The 17691-nt window shown below is 40.6% G+C and overlaps 1 protein-coding gene and 2 long non-coding RNA genes across 7 annotated transcripts in view; 1 reads left to right on the top strand and 2 right to left on the bottom strand.

The window, feature by feature from the left end:
* Positions 1-17691, bottom strand: part of LHFPL3 (LHFPL tetraspan subfamily member 3) — a 562047-nt gene that overhangs the window by 68475 nt on the left and 475881 nt on the right. The window lies entirely within an intron of this gene.
* LOC111090904 lies at positions 3608-13988 on the bottom strand. The gene is made up of 3 exons (XR_005373197.1): positions 13866-13988; positions 10277-10354; positions 3608-4492 (listed from the first exon to the last, which is right to left on the bottom strand). It is a non-coding gene; the product is annotated as an uncharacterized LOC111090904 (long non-coding RNA).
* Positions 12107-17691, top strand: part of LOC119877233 — a 50087-nt gene continuing 44502 nt past the window's right edge. The window contains exon 1 of one of the 3 annotated variants that reach the window (XR_005373195.1): positions 12107-12586. This is a non-coding gene — a long non-coding RNA (uncharacterized LOC119877233). The remainder of the gene's footprint in view (positions 12587-17691) is intronic. The other 2 variants (XR_005373193.1, XR_005373194.1) reach the window with 2 other exon arrangements.

Raw genomic sequence — 17691 nt, forward strand, 5'->3', positions numbered from 1 at the left:
GGCTCAATTCCTGCATGTGCTTTGGAGTTGAAGTCTGGTATGCTTCAGCTGAGTCCTTAGGCAAATTAACTTTTCTGAGGTTCAGTTTCCTGCATTAGATTGGGGATAATGCTTATTTCATGGGGTTATTATGAGGACTGAATGATATAAGGCGAATGTTCAGTAAAATCTAGTGACTACATTATTATCAGAATTTATAGTTTGGTGATGAGGATAAACTCACTGAAAAGCTGTACTCTTCCTAACTGCAGAGGTGGCTGGTCCAACTGATAAAATGGCGCTAAAGAAGTCAAAGCTGTAGGTTTAACAACATGGCATCCAATTAGCTGTAGGGTAGACCAGATGGCCCTGCCTCTAGCTCTGCTGTCTTGCAAATGTGGACCACCAGGAAATCAGGATGGTGGTTTATGGACATTCAAATGTGAGAGCTAAGCGTGATCCAAGATGGAGTCAGGTCAGGTTCCTTCCTTCGGAGATGAACAGACTAAGGATCAAAGTGCTTTCTCAAAATTTAAACAGAACCCGTCAGTGGCAGCAGAACCTAGGGTTCCCGATTCCTTGCCCCATGTTGTATATACATCAATAGCCTCCAAATGGAACAGAAACCTTCATCACGATGAAATATTAGGAAAGGTGCTTATGTTACTGTCACTGGGCTGTGGGGTTATTTTGAAACACACTGCATTGACTTCAGAACCACACTGGGTGCAATTTTCATGTGTCCCTAGAGATAAATTGATATCCTATGAGACGTACTTCCTACAAGGGACTCTAAAATGGCAGAGTCATAATCTATAAGAGCCAAGTGTTCTTGGGATCTAGTCTGTGGTACATCCCAAAAGTTGACCTAGGATTTCACTGCTCAGCCAGGGTAACCCTTCAATTCCTTCTGGAGTATGGCAATGACTAGGAGAGCACAGTGGACTCCTGAAAAACAGGGTGCTGGAAGGTAAGACCCAATTTTATGTTCACCACAGCCTTGGTACTATCTTTCTTGGTTTTCAATTTCCAGGGCAGGTGGTAAACTTCTTGCTTAATCCTTGTTTTTATCTTGTCATGTCCTGAAAGTGTGAAAGAACTGTGGGCTTTTCAGAGTAGAATATGTTGGCCTCTTGGTCTTCTGAGCACTTATTTCCATGTGGCGGCTGTATAGGATAGCATTTTCCAAAGATAATAAATACCTCAGCATGCAGGGCCAGCCACACCCAGTGACAGTAAAGAGAAGGGCAAGACAGTCAGGAGGCACCTTTAAAAATTTAACTATATTTTATCATTCCCTGTTCATAGTGATCCAATGGCTCCCATCACAGTTGAAATGAAATCCAAACTCCTTTCCCTGGCTTATGGAGCCTATGGGATCTGGCCCAAGCCTCCCTTCCTGCTTCCTTTCATACCATTCTCCCTCTTACTACCATTCAACCAAACGGCTCTTCATTCCCATCTTTGGATCTTTGCACTTACTCTTTCTATTGAATGAAATTCTTTCTCACTGGCTATTGTTGGATCCATATCCAGGTTTTGGCTTAAATGCCACATCTTCAGAGACCCTCCCTGAATAAACAACCTGTGGAGGAGTTTGGTCACTGTCTAACATATTACCTGGTTTAAATTCTCTGTATGGCACTTTGAGCTCTCTGATATTGTCTTGCCTTTTAAATTTCTTTATTGCCCATCTCTCCCCATCAGAAAACAAACTCCAGGAAGAGTGGGGTTTTGTCTACCTGGGTCTATCTTCTAGAACTGTGCTTAACACATAGTAGGTGCTCAAAAAATATTTGGTGAATGAAATGAATGGAAGAACAAGTGATGACCACTGCAGGCTCATATCTCATTTAAGCTTACCTTCTTGCTAGTGCTATTCATGCCTGCAGGGAATCTCACAGGCTCTGGACATTGCCTACCTAGATGCAAAGTGTGCAGCACCATGGAGAGCAAATCTAAACATCACTCTTAGGAATAAAACACACAGCAAACATTGGTTGATTGAACAATATTTAATGTGTACCTACTCTGTGTCTGATACTAGGGTCTTTATGAGGATTAACTCAATTAATCTCAAGACATCAATCTAGTAGGCCCTATTTTCATTTCCACTAGTGAGGATCAGTAAACTGAGGTCTTAAGGGTTAAATGTATCACCCATGGCCATATGGATGGTAAACTGAAGGGCCAAGATTTGAAGCCAGGGCATTTGACTCCAGAGGCTACACTGTGAAGTGTTACAGAAAATTCACAATGGAACCCATCCAAGGGAAGAGAATGCAAGGAAGGAATGAATGGCAAAAAGAAAATGCTAGAGAATGTGAACTTATATGTATTTATGAAATATAAATCTGGGGGATCCCTGGGTGGCTCAGTGGTTTAGCGCCTGCCTTTGGCCCGGGGTGTGGTCCTGGAGTCTCGGGATTGAGTCCCACATTGGGCTCCCTGCGTGGAGCCTGCTTCTCCCTCTGCCTGTGTCTCTGCCTCTCTCTCTTTCTGTGTCTCTCATGAATGAATAAATAATTTTTTTTAAAAAAAGAAATATAAATCTGGTTGACAATCGTCTCCTACCTGCATCTCCAAGGCTACAGTGCCTTCAGCGATCTGAGAACATCACTGTTCATTTCAGCTGAGATGACCACACTTTTCAGCATTACAGAGATCTAATAAATCCCTTGGGCATGTTGCATCCAAATCATCATGAAACCGAAGCTGCCTTCTCTGCCTCTAGGATCTGAGCAGGCTACACTGAGTGGACCATGCATATACGTGTTTATTTGCTGGTCAGTGGAACATTGGAAGTGTTTCAGCTGGCTATTGGCCCTAGATATTCCTTCTGTCCACTTGCCACTGTGCAAGTGTTTGTCTCTATAGGACAATGGCGACTGTCACACCTTATCTGGCATATGGGCTTGCCATCTTGGTCCCTCTTGCCCAGCCAGACCCCATTGATGTCTAATAGGTCTCAGCAAGTGATTTCAGGAGGCAAATGATGTTATAGAATATTGAAAGTCAGGAGGCAAATGCACTGGTGCTGTCCAAGCACATCTAAGAGATACAGAAGAGGGAGATAGAGGTGACGATTCAGAAGAAGCCTCAGGCTAGGTCCTAATGGAACCCAGAGACAGGAAAGTCCTCCTGAGGATTTAGTTATTCTAACCATCTGGTCTGACCTTTGCATCAAGTAGAAATACTAAACAGAAAGATCCCAAGACAAAGTAGCGAGCCATGACAGGCAAAGAGCTTGCTGAGGTGGATGAAAGAGTACTCTAAATGAGAAATAACAGAGCGAAAGATATGCTTTAAGACTCAATTTGCTAGGTTAAATATGCTTTACAGAAGTATTACTCTGTGACACATTTGGACAGAATGAACATGGGTTGTGAAGAAAATTCTCTCCTCAGATGTATGCACTCGAGCCCTATGAATTAAAGTCCCTGAACGTGTAGCTGGGAGCAAAATTTGGTCCTTCATAGTGACTCTTTATGTTCTGTTCTTTATGCTCATTGGAGGATGTAATGCTATGGGTATTAATAGTGGCTGACAGAGTGATGGACAATACGACCAACCTTAGGTTTTCCACCAGAAGGGGCCACTGAAAATTATCTGATGCATCTCAACCCTAACACGCCAAATATTCAAGTCTATCTTCTGTGCCAAGCTCTTTTATGGGAGCAGAAAATAACAAAGGGCAATGCTGATTTCTAGAAGTTTCAAGTTCTTTTTACTTCAAAGCTTTCTCGCTATTCCAGCCTGGCTTTCACCCATATGCCACCGAAATGGCAAAAGACAGAAAAATAGGAGAAGCAAGAGGGCTGGAAAAATTTACTTTACACACACATCATTAGTCCTCAAATAACTGAAGGGCTAATCATGGAGAGAGACTGAGAGAGTCTCTGGTACGACAGGCATTGCCTCACACTGTCTTACCCATTTGCTTGACATCCTAGAAGGTATTTCCAGCCCTCCTTTTACAGATGAGGACAGCGAGGCTTCAGTCTCTTACCCACAGGCACTAACTAGCAAACAGTAGATCAGGTTTGGTAAGGGTTCAGATTCATGTTTGGCTGCTCTGAATACAGTATCTCATATCTTCCTGTGTTGTACAGCATTCTGAACACCCTCTGCTGACGTATGAAGATGTTCTCTGAGACATTACTTCATTAATCTTCACAATCTTTTCACAATGCAGGAAAATCCCACTGCCTCTTATTCTTCAAATGAGAACATGGTGCTGCATGACGGCTCTCAGAGACTGGCAATCCTGTTGGGGTGCCTGGTGGTTTGGTGTAAGTAAGTAGGGCTCCTGGGGAGATGGCATGTGGGGGGTTGGGGTGAGGGCACGCTGGAGGGGGGAGCTGCAGGTTACTCTCCCATCATGGTGTTGTGCTGCCCTAGACTTTTTCTCTGATATAGGATATGGTTACACAGAGGCTGACATATAGCTCTTGGGTCCAAATGTTGCTCCTTGCTTGTCTTTTTTTTCTTTTTTAACAATTTTCTGTTTTTCCTTCAAAAGAAACAAACCATTTCTTAGAGAAAAAAAATACTTGTAAGTACAGAAAAGTTCTGAGAGCACGAGTAGTTCCTTCAAAGCTCTCTTACCTAAGTTGGAACTGTCTGAATTGAATTTTCTAGCAATCAGGGGGATGAAAAACTAAACTGTGCAGGCTGCACTTCTGTCAGAACTCTCAGTTAATTTCATATCATCATTATGCCTGGACAGTATTTTTTGTTGTTGTTGAGAATAAGAGGGCAGATTGATGACACAGTACTTTGATTAAGATAGCTTGGACAAGACTAAAATTTTTAATTTATAAAGCTGAACATGATCACATGGTAAAATGGTCAATTTCTTGGTATAAATATGAGTTACAGGGGAAAAGTTATCAAAACAATGATTTTTATTGCTCCTAGTCCCTCCCCAAGGTGGAGCCACCCTGTCATTTGTGGTCCAATCAGGTCACTCTTGAGAGTGAAACTGAGTGCTATCAGTAATTATTATTATTACTATTTTTAAAGATTTTATCCATTCACTTGAGAGAGAGCAAGTGAGGGGAGGAGCAGAGAGGGAGGGAGAGGGACAAGCTGACTCCATGCTGGGTGCAGAGACTGAGGGAAGCTCGAGGAGGTTGATCTCAGGATCCTGAGATCATGACCTGAGCTGAAACCAACAGTCAGACACTCAAACTGGCTGAGTCACCCAGGTGCCCCCTATTAGTAATTTCATCAGGTCAGCAGGCATAAACTGGGACTCCTAGGGAAACCAGGAAGGATCCTCATCCTATGCAAAGGGAAGCCACTCTTTCTTCTTTTTTATATTCCATGAGCAGCTCAGCAACCCATGACTTGAAAGGCACCTGTGTGTGACCTTGAACACTCTCTATTATAAGAGTAAGTCTTTTAATTTTTTTCTACTCTCTTCCCTTTATTTTTGCCCATTTCTGCTTGCCTTTGATGATGGGCAAGCCAGGCTGTGGACGCCTTGGTCAGTGAAAGTTGAACCCTCTGGGAGGCCTTCTTGGGGGTGCTCTGTCTTCCCAGAGAGTGAGAGCTGTGTCTCAGTCCTGAGACCAGTGGGCCAGACTGCAGCCTGGACCTCTTATGAGGCTTTGGACTTTGAGAGTCGGTATGTTTGACAAGTTTTTCCTCCTACCTTCCTATTTATTCCATATGTCTGACCTCTTTAGCTGCTCTGGCCTGGGGAGACTGCCCAACACCCTTATGGTTAGATACCAGGAGGGCCAGCTGGCTGTGCTTTCCTGAGCCCTGGTGGCCTTACTCCCTGGGAAGGACTGTCAGGCCAGTGGCTCCTGAACACATGTCCTGTACCCTTGGGACACTGCTCTTTTGCTGGAAGAATATCTGAGCATCTAGGTCCATTGGTTTCAGACAAGGGGACAAAGGAGAGGGCTAGATGTGAGTTACTGAGCTCTCAGTTTCTTGGGGTTGGGACTCTTCCCTTCCCATCCTGAGAGACTGTCCTCTTGACCTTTTTTAAAAAAAGATTTTATTTATTTATTCATGAGAGACACAGAGAGAGACAGAGACATAGGCAGAGGGAGAAGCAGGCTCCAGGCAGGGAGCCCAATGTGGGACTTGATCCCAGGACCCTGGGATCATGCCCTGAGCCAAAAGCAGATGCTCAACCACTGAGCCACCCAGGTGTCTGTCCCTCCTCTTAACCTTTTCCCTGCTAATTCAGTGGGCAGCGACACCCTCCTGCCTGCCTGAGAACTTTGAGACCCAGGAGTCCTGGGGTCCTCCAGCTTCTCTGCTCTGAGGACACAGAGCCAAGGGAAGTTGACCCGAGCTGTATCAGAGTCTCTGCTAAATGAGGTCCCCAGAGCTGATTTAGAAGTCAGGCATGGCAGGAATGAGTGGCAACGAGAGGGTCTGAAACTAGGAAGCTGATGAACCATTTCTGTTTCCTCTTGGGTTGCCCATACCTGGATCATTGAGTTCTACTGTGGGAGCCACAGCTGAAGAGAAATTTAGTTTAGAGAAGAATGTGCAGGACTCTGACAATATTGTTTGACCAGAAGGACCTGGGGCAAGCAGTATGGAACTGAGATGGCCTGATGAGCATAGGACAGCTGCTTTCAAATATGCAAAGGGCTGTGGTCGAGGGTCTAGACATCTTCTGAGGGAGTCAGCAGGGTGAATTGGGCCAAATATTTCTAAAATAGCTTTAAGAATGAGTGAAATAAAATAGCTATTATTCATGGAATGCCTTGCATTTGCTAGGTGCTTTACATAAAAGGAGAGATTGCTAATTAATTGTCCACTACCTAGTCTCCCCCTTTGCCATAATCTCCTATATTGTTGGGGGTACTGATGTTTATAGCTAAAATCCTAACTTTTCCAGTCTCTCTTGAAGACAGGTATAGCCAATGAATTAGAAATAGTTGAGTGAATTATAAATAAAAGCTGTGGGTTAAAAACTCAGCTGGGAGGCAGGTTATTTTGTTTTTCCCTCTTCTTCCTTCTTCCTGTCTGAAATGCAAATGTGATGGCCAGAGCTGCAGCAACCATCTTAAGATCACAAGGTAATCTCAAAGATAAAAGCCACATGCTAAAGAGAATACAGCACAATCAAGAAGGAAACTGGAGCATCCTTGACATTACAGAGTCCTCCTGTCTACCCTAAACTGCTACCATTAGGCTTCATATTATACAATGAAAAGTCAACCCCTATTGGGTTTAACACATTATTAATTTGTTTTTTTTGCTACATGCAGCTGACTTGATCCTGAAACATACATTATTTCATTTAATCCTCACAACAATTCTGATGATAGGTCTTATCACATCCATTTTACAGATATGGAAATGGAGGTCCCCAGAAGTTAAATACCTTGCCCAAGTTCACACAACTAGACAGTGGTAGAGTTAAGATTTTATCCTGTGTCAGTCTGATCCCAAGTCCATCATATTTCCATATTGATTCCCCTTTCACAGAGCAGCTAATGTGTGATGGTGAATTCTGTACCAATATATTGGACATAATGTGGACGACTCTTGGTGTCTGCATACACTCCAGTCCGTCAAGCTGACTGTTGCTATGCTTGGCCCATGCCAATCTGAGTGGAGAAGTGAAGTGAACATTTTTATCCTACTGACCTCAGTCCCAGTTCTTTCTATCTCTTTGCCACCTGAGAACATACTGTCTTTTTCTTTCTCATACATGCCTGCTCAAAATGGATAAAAGCTAAATCCTATTCCATCCTGAGTTACTAGACCTTCTTCCAGTGTCCACTCTGTGTGTCTAGACACCACCTGAGTCACATGAGCATAATTCAAAGAAGGAAAGTCACAAGCTGGGACCCTGTGCTTTCCAAGCTCCTTAATCTTGTTTGAATAGTTTATTAGACATCTCTCTTTTTTTTTTTTTTTCCAGCTTAGTGGCCATATCAGCAAATGTGGAGGTTGATTTACAGTTTGTACTTTGTGCGCTCTCTGAAGTGGAGCGAAAAATTGAAAGGCTTATGTCAAGCCCATTCATTCACAGGCACATTCAAGATCAAATTAATTTTAAAGCTCTTATGGGCTAATTTAATGTTTCTAAGTTTTACTTCACAAATCTATAGTGATTTTTATGGCATAATATATATTTCAAGCTAAAGATATTGCAGACTTGGAAATACAGATTTTTACATAGCACATTCTGAGATGAAATACATCGTAGGATGATAAATTAAGCTCAGAATAGAGAAAACCAAAACTGCTTATTAAGTACAATCACCTGGAGACACTTAGCCAAAAGGGCTCAGAGTCAGGGAATGTGGTAGCTAGAAGGGCCTGAGGAATGATCCAGCCCAGCCCTGCCATTTTAGAGATGGGGAAACGGAGACTTAGAGCAGTTAAGTGGCTGTCAGGGGTCATGTAGCTGGTTAGGACTGGACTAGGCCTACAACCTGGGCCTTCCAAACTCTTCGTTCAGATAAAAGATACTAACAAAATATTTGGGCAATAGAATTTAATGGAATGAACTCACCTTCCTTCTCTGAAATTACTTATTAATCACAGGAGCTTGCAATACCATTCTCTGCATATGGTGCTGCAGGACTGGCTCTGTATCCGACGTATCACTATTTCTGTATATCACATGCTGCTACTGTGTGTAATCCTACCATTGGACATGTCTCTGATCACCTCCTCATGCAGGCTATAAAGTTCTGCAGGCCTGGAACTCCATGATAGTATGGTTTTGTAGGCCTTACAGTGTATAGCCCCAAGCCAGCCACACAGTGGTCACTCAACAAACAGTTCTTGGGAGAATGAACAATGAAAATGAAGCAACCTCTGGATTCATTGTCCTTTAAAATTCTATCTTTTTCCTTCCCAGCCATGTCCCTTCTTTCTGGGTTAGCCTTTTTTTTTTTTTTTTTTTAAGATTTTTATTTATGAAAGACACAATGAGAGAGAGAGGCAGAGACACAGACTGAGGGAGAAGCAGGCTCCCTGCAAGGAGCCCGATGTGGGACTCGATCCCGGATCCAGGGATCACGCTTTGGGCCAAAGGCAGACGCCCAACCACTGAGCCACCCAGGTGTCCCTCTGGGTTAGCCTTTTGCTGAAGATCACAGCCATCTGAACCTCTGTTTCATCTAGAATTCCCCCAAGATGATATGGCTTATTTGGTGTTAGGGGTGGACACAGATGGGTTTGCTAACATGCTACCACCAGCTCATAGGGTGCTTTTGTATGAACTAGAAAAAGTAGCTCCTTCCTCTAGGCTGGTGGTTCTCAGCCAGGGGAAATTTTGGATCCTAGGAGATACTTGGCAATGACTGGATATATTTTGTTTTATTGCTACTGGCTTACAGTGGGTATAGAGGTCAAGCATGCTACTACATACCCTGTCATATACAAGAAAACTCCCCTCCCCACAAAGAACCAGTTGGTCCAGAATGTCAATTGTGGTGACAATGAGAAACCGTGCAGCAGAAAACAAACTTTCAGAATTAGACGAAGATGATTTAGGGACTTTGTTTTTACCTGATAAATGTGTTATACTAAGCATTTAGCATTTCCTGCATTGACTACCTCCTTGGACCACAACTGAATACTTCTGGACATTTGCATTTAGACACATCATGACTACACTAGAGTCATACCTAGGCTCTGTGTTTTCCACCTTTGATAAGATCTTTCAGACAAAGATCGCTTCTGGAATTCAGTCTGAGCCCTGGGTTACTGAAGCCCCATCCAGTCACCTAGTCTCATGGAAGACTCCTCAGGGTATAAAGCTCCACTTATGGTCATTGGGTTTGAACTGCCCCCCACTTCCTTCTCCGGATGATACTGTCACCAAGCTCTATGTTACAGTCCCTTGTGCCTCGCTAAATACACAACTTCTCTCTCTGGTGTTGATGCCTTTTTAATATATACAGGCTGTTCTCATCTCCACCCTACAATTCAGGGGAACTAAATAGCTCTCTAAAACTCTTGGTAAATTTACCAGCCTTTGATTACCGTACTTAATCTGTGTTTGCAAAGTGCTTCACCTATATTCGTATTTGTGCAATTTATTGTATCTAAATGAGGTTTCACCTGGAGCTGGGAGAACTGGTTATTTTATTCATTTCTTTGGGAACCACTGCTTTTGCAACTCTAAAAGCTCAACCTCTTTAAGGCCTCTAAAAATTTGCAAACAAGGTTTTATAAAGCAGTGTCGTGAGGTGGCCATGTCATAGGATAAATCAGATACCTCAAATTTAGTGGTCCACCTCATTCACATAACATGAAATACCCTTTTTTTTTTTTGGTTTTTTTTTGGTACATGAAATACCTTTAAAAAATCCAGCCTTTGTCTTCTAGAACCTTTGGCGCCACACAGTTTTATCTTCTGGGACTTGAAGATTTGGTTCTGAGGAACAGGGACAGGGACAGATAAATGTTCTTAGGGGGTAAATCACTATCCTATTTCAGAATATTCCCCACCTCAGCCCTCACATCAGAGGGAATCTGCATTAACTGTCTCTTGCCCACAGCTGCAAGTGCTTCTGAATCAGAACTCTTTACTTCCTTGCCTCTTCTCCTTCTGCAGAGAAGCCCTGCCATGCCCTGGGGTGGATGCTCTTAGCAGAAGCCTGTGCTGCTTAGGAGTGGTCCACAGGGCCTTGGAGAAGGATGTGGGGCAGCCTGCCCAGACTCAGTTTCCACTGTCTTCACCACTATGGATACTTGCTAAAACTCACAGAATGGACTTTCCTTGGCAAGCACACCTGTTAGACTTATTAAAAAATTCAACACCACATAATTTTTTTTAAGGCAGAAAACATGCCCTAAAGATTAGTCTGGGTATTCAGAAGAAGTGATATGAGCAAGATGGCTGAGTCAAGCATTTGTCACTTGTATCCCCTCCTCAACAACAGTTTGGAATATGTTCAAGGCCAAAAGTGCCTTTGTGGGAGTTGTGGGGTCTGGGTGGAAAACTGTGACACCCTGGGGTAGTTCAAGACGGAGGAGAACTGTTTTAGGAGACAGGCCTGCACCCAGGCAGCTGAGTTACCAACTGTGGTCCCAACTATATACCCAGAAACAACTCCATACCTCTGAGGACTAGGCTACAGACCTGTTCAGCTTTAGTTCTATCACCAGCATCATATGCTAAGGGATCTAGGTGGAGTCTTGTCCACCTGTGTGTCATGTCACAGACATACAGGCCTCAGACATACAGGCCATGGACTCCAAAGCGCCCCATGAACCAGATCCAGTCACTCTCAGCCATTATTCAGCAGTCCTGGGAAAACATCATCTTAGATAATCACCCAGGGATGAAAGAGCATGTGGTTAGAACCAAAAAATTTGAGATCGGATGCACTGAGAGAGTAAAGTGTGACTTTACTTGCATCACCCTACCCCCAAGGTGGCACAGCTCAGGGCTCAGAGAACCCTTCTAGGCCTGCAATTTCTCCCATGGGGGAAAGTAAGAGTGTGAACGAGTGAGTGGCCAGTTTCCTCAGTTGTGTGGGGTGCTGCCAAAGAGGCAGCCCATTTCTCTCTTGATGAATCTTGATAAGCTGCCCAGTAAGGTAGCCAAAACATAGCAAGGGTATGTGGATCCTACTAGTCACTTCAGGGAGTCTCCTGGAAACTATCACAACAAGCAATCTGAATTATTGGAGTTCCAGAAGGGAAGAGAGAGAGAAGAGTGTAGAAGGTATTTTAAAGAAATAATGGCAGAGAACTTCCCAAATGTGGGGCAAGATTTGGGCATCCAACTCCATGCAACTCATCAGTCTCCAAACTCAACTTAAAGAGGTATAGGCTCCTTATCTTATAGTAGTCCCCCCTAATCTGCAGGGGACACTTTCCAAGACCCCATTGGAGACTTGAAACTGTGGATAATACCAAACTATACAGACCATGTTTTTTACTATACATACATACCTATGATAAAGCTTAATTTATAAGTTAGGCACAGAGATTAATACGTAATGATAAAATAAAGGAACAATACATTGTAATAAAAGTTATGTGATGTGGTCTATCACTCAAAATATTTTATCTTAGTGTACTCATTCTTCTTCTTGAGATGATGTGAGAGAATAAAATGCCTCTTTGATGAGATGCCAATGTGATGAGACACAGGCTTTGTGACATCATGTAGGCTGCTATTAACCTTCTGATGGTACGTCAGAAGGAGGATCATCTACTTCTGAACCACAGTTAACTGTGAATAACTGAAACTGTGAAAAGCAAAGCCATGGATAAGGGCAGGGGGTACTGTGTAATAAAACTGTCAAAGACAAAATCTTCAAGGTAGGAAGAGAAAAAAAGCTTGTAACTTAGAAGAAAACCCCAATGAAGCCAACAGTGGATTTCTCAGCAGAAACCTTATAGGCCAGGAGAGAGTGGGATGTTATACTCAAAGTGCTCAGGTTTAAAGACTGCCAACCAAGAATACTCTATATGACAAAGCTGTCTTTCACAAATGAAGGAGAGATAAAGACCTTCCCAGAGAAACAAACGCTGAGAAAGTTCATTACCACTAGACATACTTTAAAAGAAATGCTGAAAGGAGTTCTTTAAGCTCAAATGAAAGGACACTAATTAATAACATGAAAATATGACAATCTACAACACACTGGTAAGAGTAAGTATATAGTCAAATTCAGAATACTCTAATATGGTGGTGTGTTAACAACTCTAGTATAAAGGTTAAAGGACAAAAATACTTAAAAAACTACAGCTACAATAACGCATTAATGAATACATAATATAAAAAGTAGTAAATTGTGACATCAAAAATATAAAAGGGGGAACTATAACAGTAAAGTTTTTGTATGTGATTGATATTAAGTTGTAATCAGTATAAAACAGACAGTTATATCTATAAGGTACTTTATGCCAACTTTATAAGCCAACCTCAAAGCAAAACTTAGAAAAGATAAGAAAGGAATCAGAGCCTACCACTATAGAAAATCATCATTTCACAAAGGCAAACATCAGGAGAGGAAGAAAGGAACATGGGAACTCCAAAGCAGCCGGAAAACAATCAGTGTGATGCCAATAGTAAGTCCTTACCTATCTGTAGCTACTCTGAAGGTAAATGGATTAAATTCTCCAATCAAAAGGCATAGAGGGACTGAATGGATAAAAACCAGACTCAGCCACCAGATGTCCACAAGAGACACTTCAGCTTCAAGGACACATGTAGGTTGAAAGTGAAGGAAAGGAAAAGATATTTCATCCAAGTGGAACCAAAAGAGAGCAGAGAGAGCTACATTTATATTAGGAAAAATGGATTGCAATTCAAAAGCTGTAACAAGAGATAAAGGAGGCCATTATAGATAAAGATTGGGAGATACACACACATACACACACACACACACACACACTAATATTACTTAGCCATAAAAAAGAATGAAATCTTGCCATTTGCAACAACATGGATAGAGCTAGAGGATATAATGCTAAATGAAATAAGTCAGTCAGAGAAAGACAAATACCATATGATTTCACTTATATGTGGAATTTAGGGAACAAACAAATGAAAAAGGGAGATAAACAAAAAACCTCTTAACTCTAGAGAACAAACTCATGGTTACTAGAGGAGACGTGAAGGAGGTTAAAAGCACACTTATTGTGATGAGCACTGAGTAATGTATAGGATTGTTGAGTTATTATGCTGTACACCTGAAACTCATTTAACACTGCATGTTAGTTATACTGGAATTTAAATAAATAAAAAACAAACAAATAAATAAATGGCCATTATATAATGATAAAGGAGTCAATTCATTAAGAGGATATAATGATTGTAAATATAGATGCACCCAACATCAGAGCATTCAAATATATTATGCAAATACTAATATATCTCAAGAGAAAAACAGATAATATAATACTTGTAGGAGACTTGAATATCCTACCTTAAAACAATGAAGAGATCATCCAGACAGAAAATCAGTTAGGAAACATTGGACTTGAACTATATTTTAGACCAATGGACCTAACAGACATATATAGAACATTCCATCCAAAAGCAGCAGAATACACATTCTTTGCAAGCACACACAGAACATTCTTCATAATCAATTGTTTGTTAGGTCACAAAACAAGTGTTAGCTAGTCTAAGACTGAGATATTACCAAGTATTTTTTTCCAACTACAAATCAGAGAAAAATGGGCAAGTTCACAAATATGAAAATTAAAGAATACACTCTTGAACAACCAATGGGTCAAAGTAGAAATCAAAAGGGAAATAAAAAGTAGCTTGAGATAAATTAAAATGGAAACACAACATACCGAAACTAATGAGATACATCAAAGGCAGTTCTCAGAGGGAAATACATAGTGATAAATGCCTACATCAAGAAAAATAAGTATCTCAAACAAACAACCTAACATTACACCTCAAAGAACTAGAAAAAGAAGAACTAAGCCAATACTAGTAGAAGAAAAGAAAGAACATAGAGTAGAAATAAATGAAATAGACACTAGAAGGACAATAGAAAAGATCAATGAAACTAAGAGCTGTTTTTTTTTAAAGATAAAGCTGACAAAACATTAGCTAGATGAAGAAAAAAGAGAAGATTCAAATAGATAAAATTAGAAAGGAGAAGACATTATAACTGATACCACGCAAATACAAAGGATTATAAGAGAATACTATGAATCAGTATATACCAACAAACTGGATAACCTAGAAGAAATAGATAAATTCCTAGAAAAATACAATATTCAAAGACTGAATCATGAAGAAATAGAAAATCTGAACAGATCAGTAGTAAGGAGATTGAATTAGTAATTAACTTCCCAACAAACAGAAGTTCACTACTAGGTAGTTTCCCTGATGAGGTCTATCAAACATTAATTCAAAAAAATATTTATTTATTTATTTATTTATTTATTTATTTATTTATTTATTTATTTATGAGAGAGAGAGCCTGTGCATGTATGAGCATGTGTGAGCAAGGCGAGGGGTAGAGCGAGAGGGAGAGAAAGAATCTCAAGCAGACGCCACAGTAAGCAGGAGCCCAGCTCAAGGCTTCATCTCTCCACCCTGAGGTCATGAGCTGAGCTGAAACCAAGAATCAGACGCTCAATTGACTGAACCACCCAGGTGCCCCTCTACTAAACTAATGCCAATCCTTTTCAAACTCTTCCAAAAATTGAATAAAAGGGAAAATTTCCAAACTCCTTTTATGAGGCTGGCATTACTCTTGTGCTAAAGCCAAAAAAGACCACTATAGGAAAAGAAAACTATAGGTCAGTATCCCTGATGAATAGAGATGCAAAAATTCTCAAAAAATGTTAGCAAACTGACCCAATGACATACTAAAGGGCTTGTACATCATGACCAAGGTGGTTTGTCTCTGGGATGCAAAGATGGTTTAACATTAGCAAACCAATGCTACACCAATAAAAGATTAAAACCATATGATCATTTCAGTAGACGCAGAAAAAGCACTTGACAAAATACAACATCCTTTCATGATAACATGTTCAACGAATTAAATATAGAAGGAATGTGCTTCAACATAGGAAGGGCCGTGAATGACAGATCCATAGCTAACGTTATACTCAATGGTGACAAGTTGAAATCTTTTCCTCCAAGATCAGAACAAGACAAAGGTGCCCACTTTTACTACCACTATTCAATATAGTACTGGAAGTCCTAAATGTACAATGAGGCAAGAAAAAGAAATAAAAGGCATCTAAATTGTTAAGAAGTAAAATTGTGTCTATTTGCAAATGATATGATCTTAAAGATCCTAAAGATTCTATCCTAAAGATTCTAAAAAAATTGTTAGAGCTAGTAAATGAATTCAGTAAAGTTGCAGAATACAAAATCAATATACAGAACTTAGTTGCATTTCTATACACTAAAAAGAAAGAGAAATTAAATGATCAGAATTTAAATGAAATTTAAATTTAAATGATCAGAAAAAGAAATTAAGAAATGCCATTTACAAATGCATCACAAATATTAAAATTCCTAGGAATAACTTTATCCAAGGAGGTTAAAGATCTATGACATTGATGAAGGAAATTGAAGAAGACACATATAAATGCAAAGATATTCTGTGCTCATGGATTGGAAGAATTAATATTTTTAAAATGTCCATACTGCCCCAATCTATAGATTCAATGCAATCTCCATCAAAATTTATTTATTCATTAAAGACACAAAGAGACAGAGGCAGAGACATAGGCAGGGGGAGAAGCAGGTTCCATGCAGGGAAGCCCCTCGAGGGACTTGATCCTGGAACCCCGGGATCACACCCTGAGCCAAAGGTCAATGCTTAACCACTGAGCCACCCAGGTGTCCCGAGAGAGAGAATTTCAAATAGACTCTATTTGAGCGCAGAACCCAACACAGGGCTCGATCCCCCAAATCTGCAATCAGGACCCTAGCTGAAATCAAGAGTTGGAAGCTTAACCAAATGAGACACCCAAGTGCCTCAAAACTGTTAAATTATTGAAGAAAACATAGGGAAAAGGATCCTTGACATTGGTCTTGGCAGAGATTTTTTTGGATAGAACACCAAAAGAACAAGTAACAGAAGCAAAAATCAACAAATATAAGTACATCCTTCTGCACAGCAAAAGAAGCAATCAAAAGAATGAAAAATCAACCTATGGAATGGGAGAAAAATATTTGCAAACCACCATCTGATAAGAGATTAATATCCAAAATATGTAAGGAACTCATGCAACTCAATAGCAAAACAAAACCAAAACAACCCTCCCCCAAATGAATCTGATAAAAAATGGGCAGAAAACTTGAACAGACATTTTTCCAAAAAAGACCTAAAAATGGCCGATAGGTACATGCAGCGGTGTTCAGCAATACTAATTATCAGGGAAATACAAACAAAGCCACAGGAGATATCACCTCACACCTGTTTGAATAGCTGTCATCAAAATTCAAGAGATCCTAAGTGTTGGTGAGGACAGGGAGAAAAGGGAATTCTTGTGCACTTCTGGTGGGAACATAACTTGGTACAATCTTTATGGAAATACAGTATGGAGGTCCCTTAGAAAACTGAAAATTGAACTACCATATGATTCAGCAATCCCACTTTTGGGTATATATTCAAAGGAAATGAAATCAGGATCTCAAAGGTATATCTGTACCCCATGTTCATTACAAAACTGTTCACAATAGCCAAGATGTAAAATCAACCTAAGGGTCGATGTGTGACCCTTAAATGGATCAAGAAGATGTGGTATATATTTGCATATATATATATTCAGCCATGAGAAAGAAGGGAATTCTTTTTTTAAAAACAGATTTTATTTATTTATTTGTCAGAGAGAGAGAGAGAGAGCACAGCAGGGGGAGCAGCAGGCAGTGCAGGCAGGGAGAGAAGCAGACTTTCTGCTGAGCAGGGAGTCATATGTGGGATTTGATCCCAGGATCATGACTGAGCCAAAGGCAGATGCTTAACTGACTGAGCTACCCAGGCGTCTCAAAGAAGGACATTCTGATGTTTGTAACAGTATGGATGCACCCCGAGAACATTATGCTAAGTGAAATAAGATAGAAAAGACAAATATTGCATTATCTCATTTACATATGGAATCTTAAAGAGCCAAAAAGCTGACTTCAGAGATGAGTAGAAAGGGACAGATATTGGTCATAGGGTACAAACTTCCAGTTATAAGATGAATAAATTTTGGACATCCAATGTATAGCATGGTAATGATAGTTAACAATACTGTATTCTATACTTGACAGTTGCTAAGAGA

The sequence above is a fragment of the Canis lupus genome, chromosome 18 (genome assembly GCF_011100685.1).
Source record: "Canis lupus familiaris isolate Mischka breed German Shepherd chromosome 18, alternate assembly UU_Cfam_GSD_1.0, whole genome shotgun sequence".
Lineage (NCBI taxonomy): Eukaryota > Metazoa > Chordata > Mammalia > Carnivora > Canidae > Canis > Canis lupus.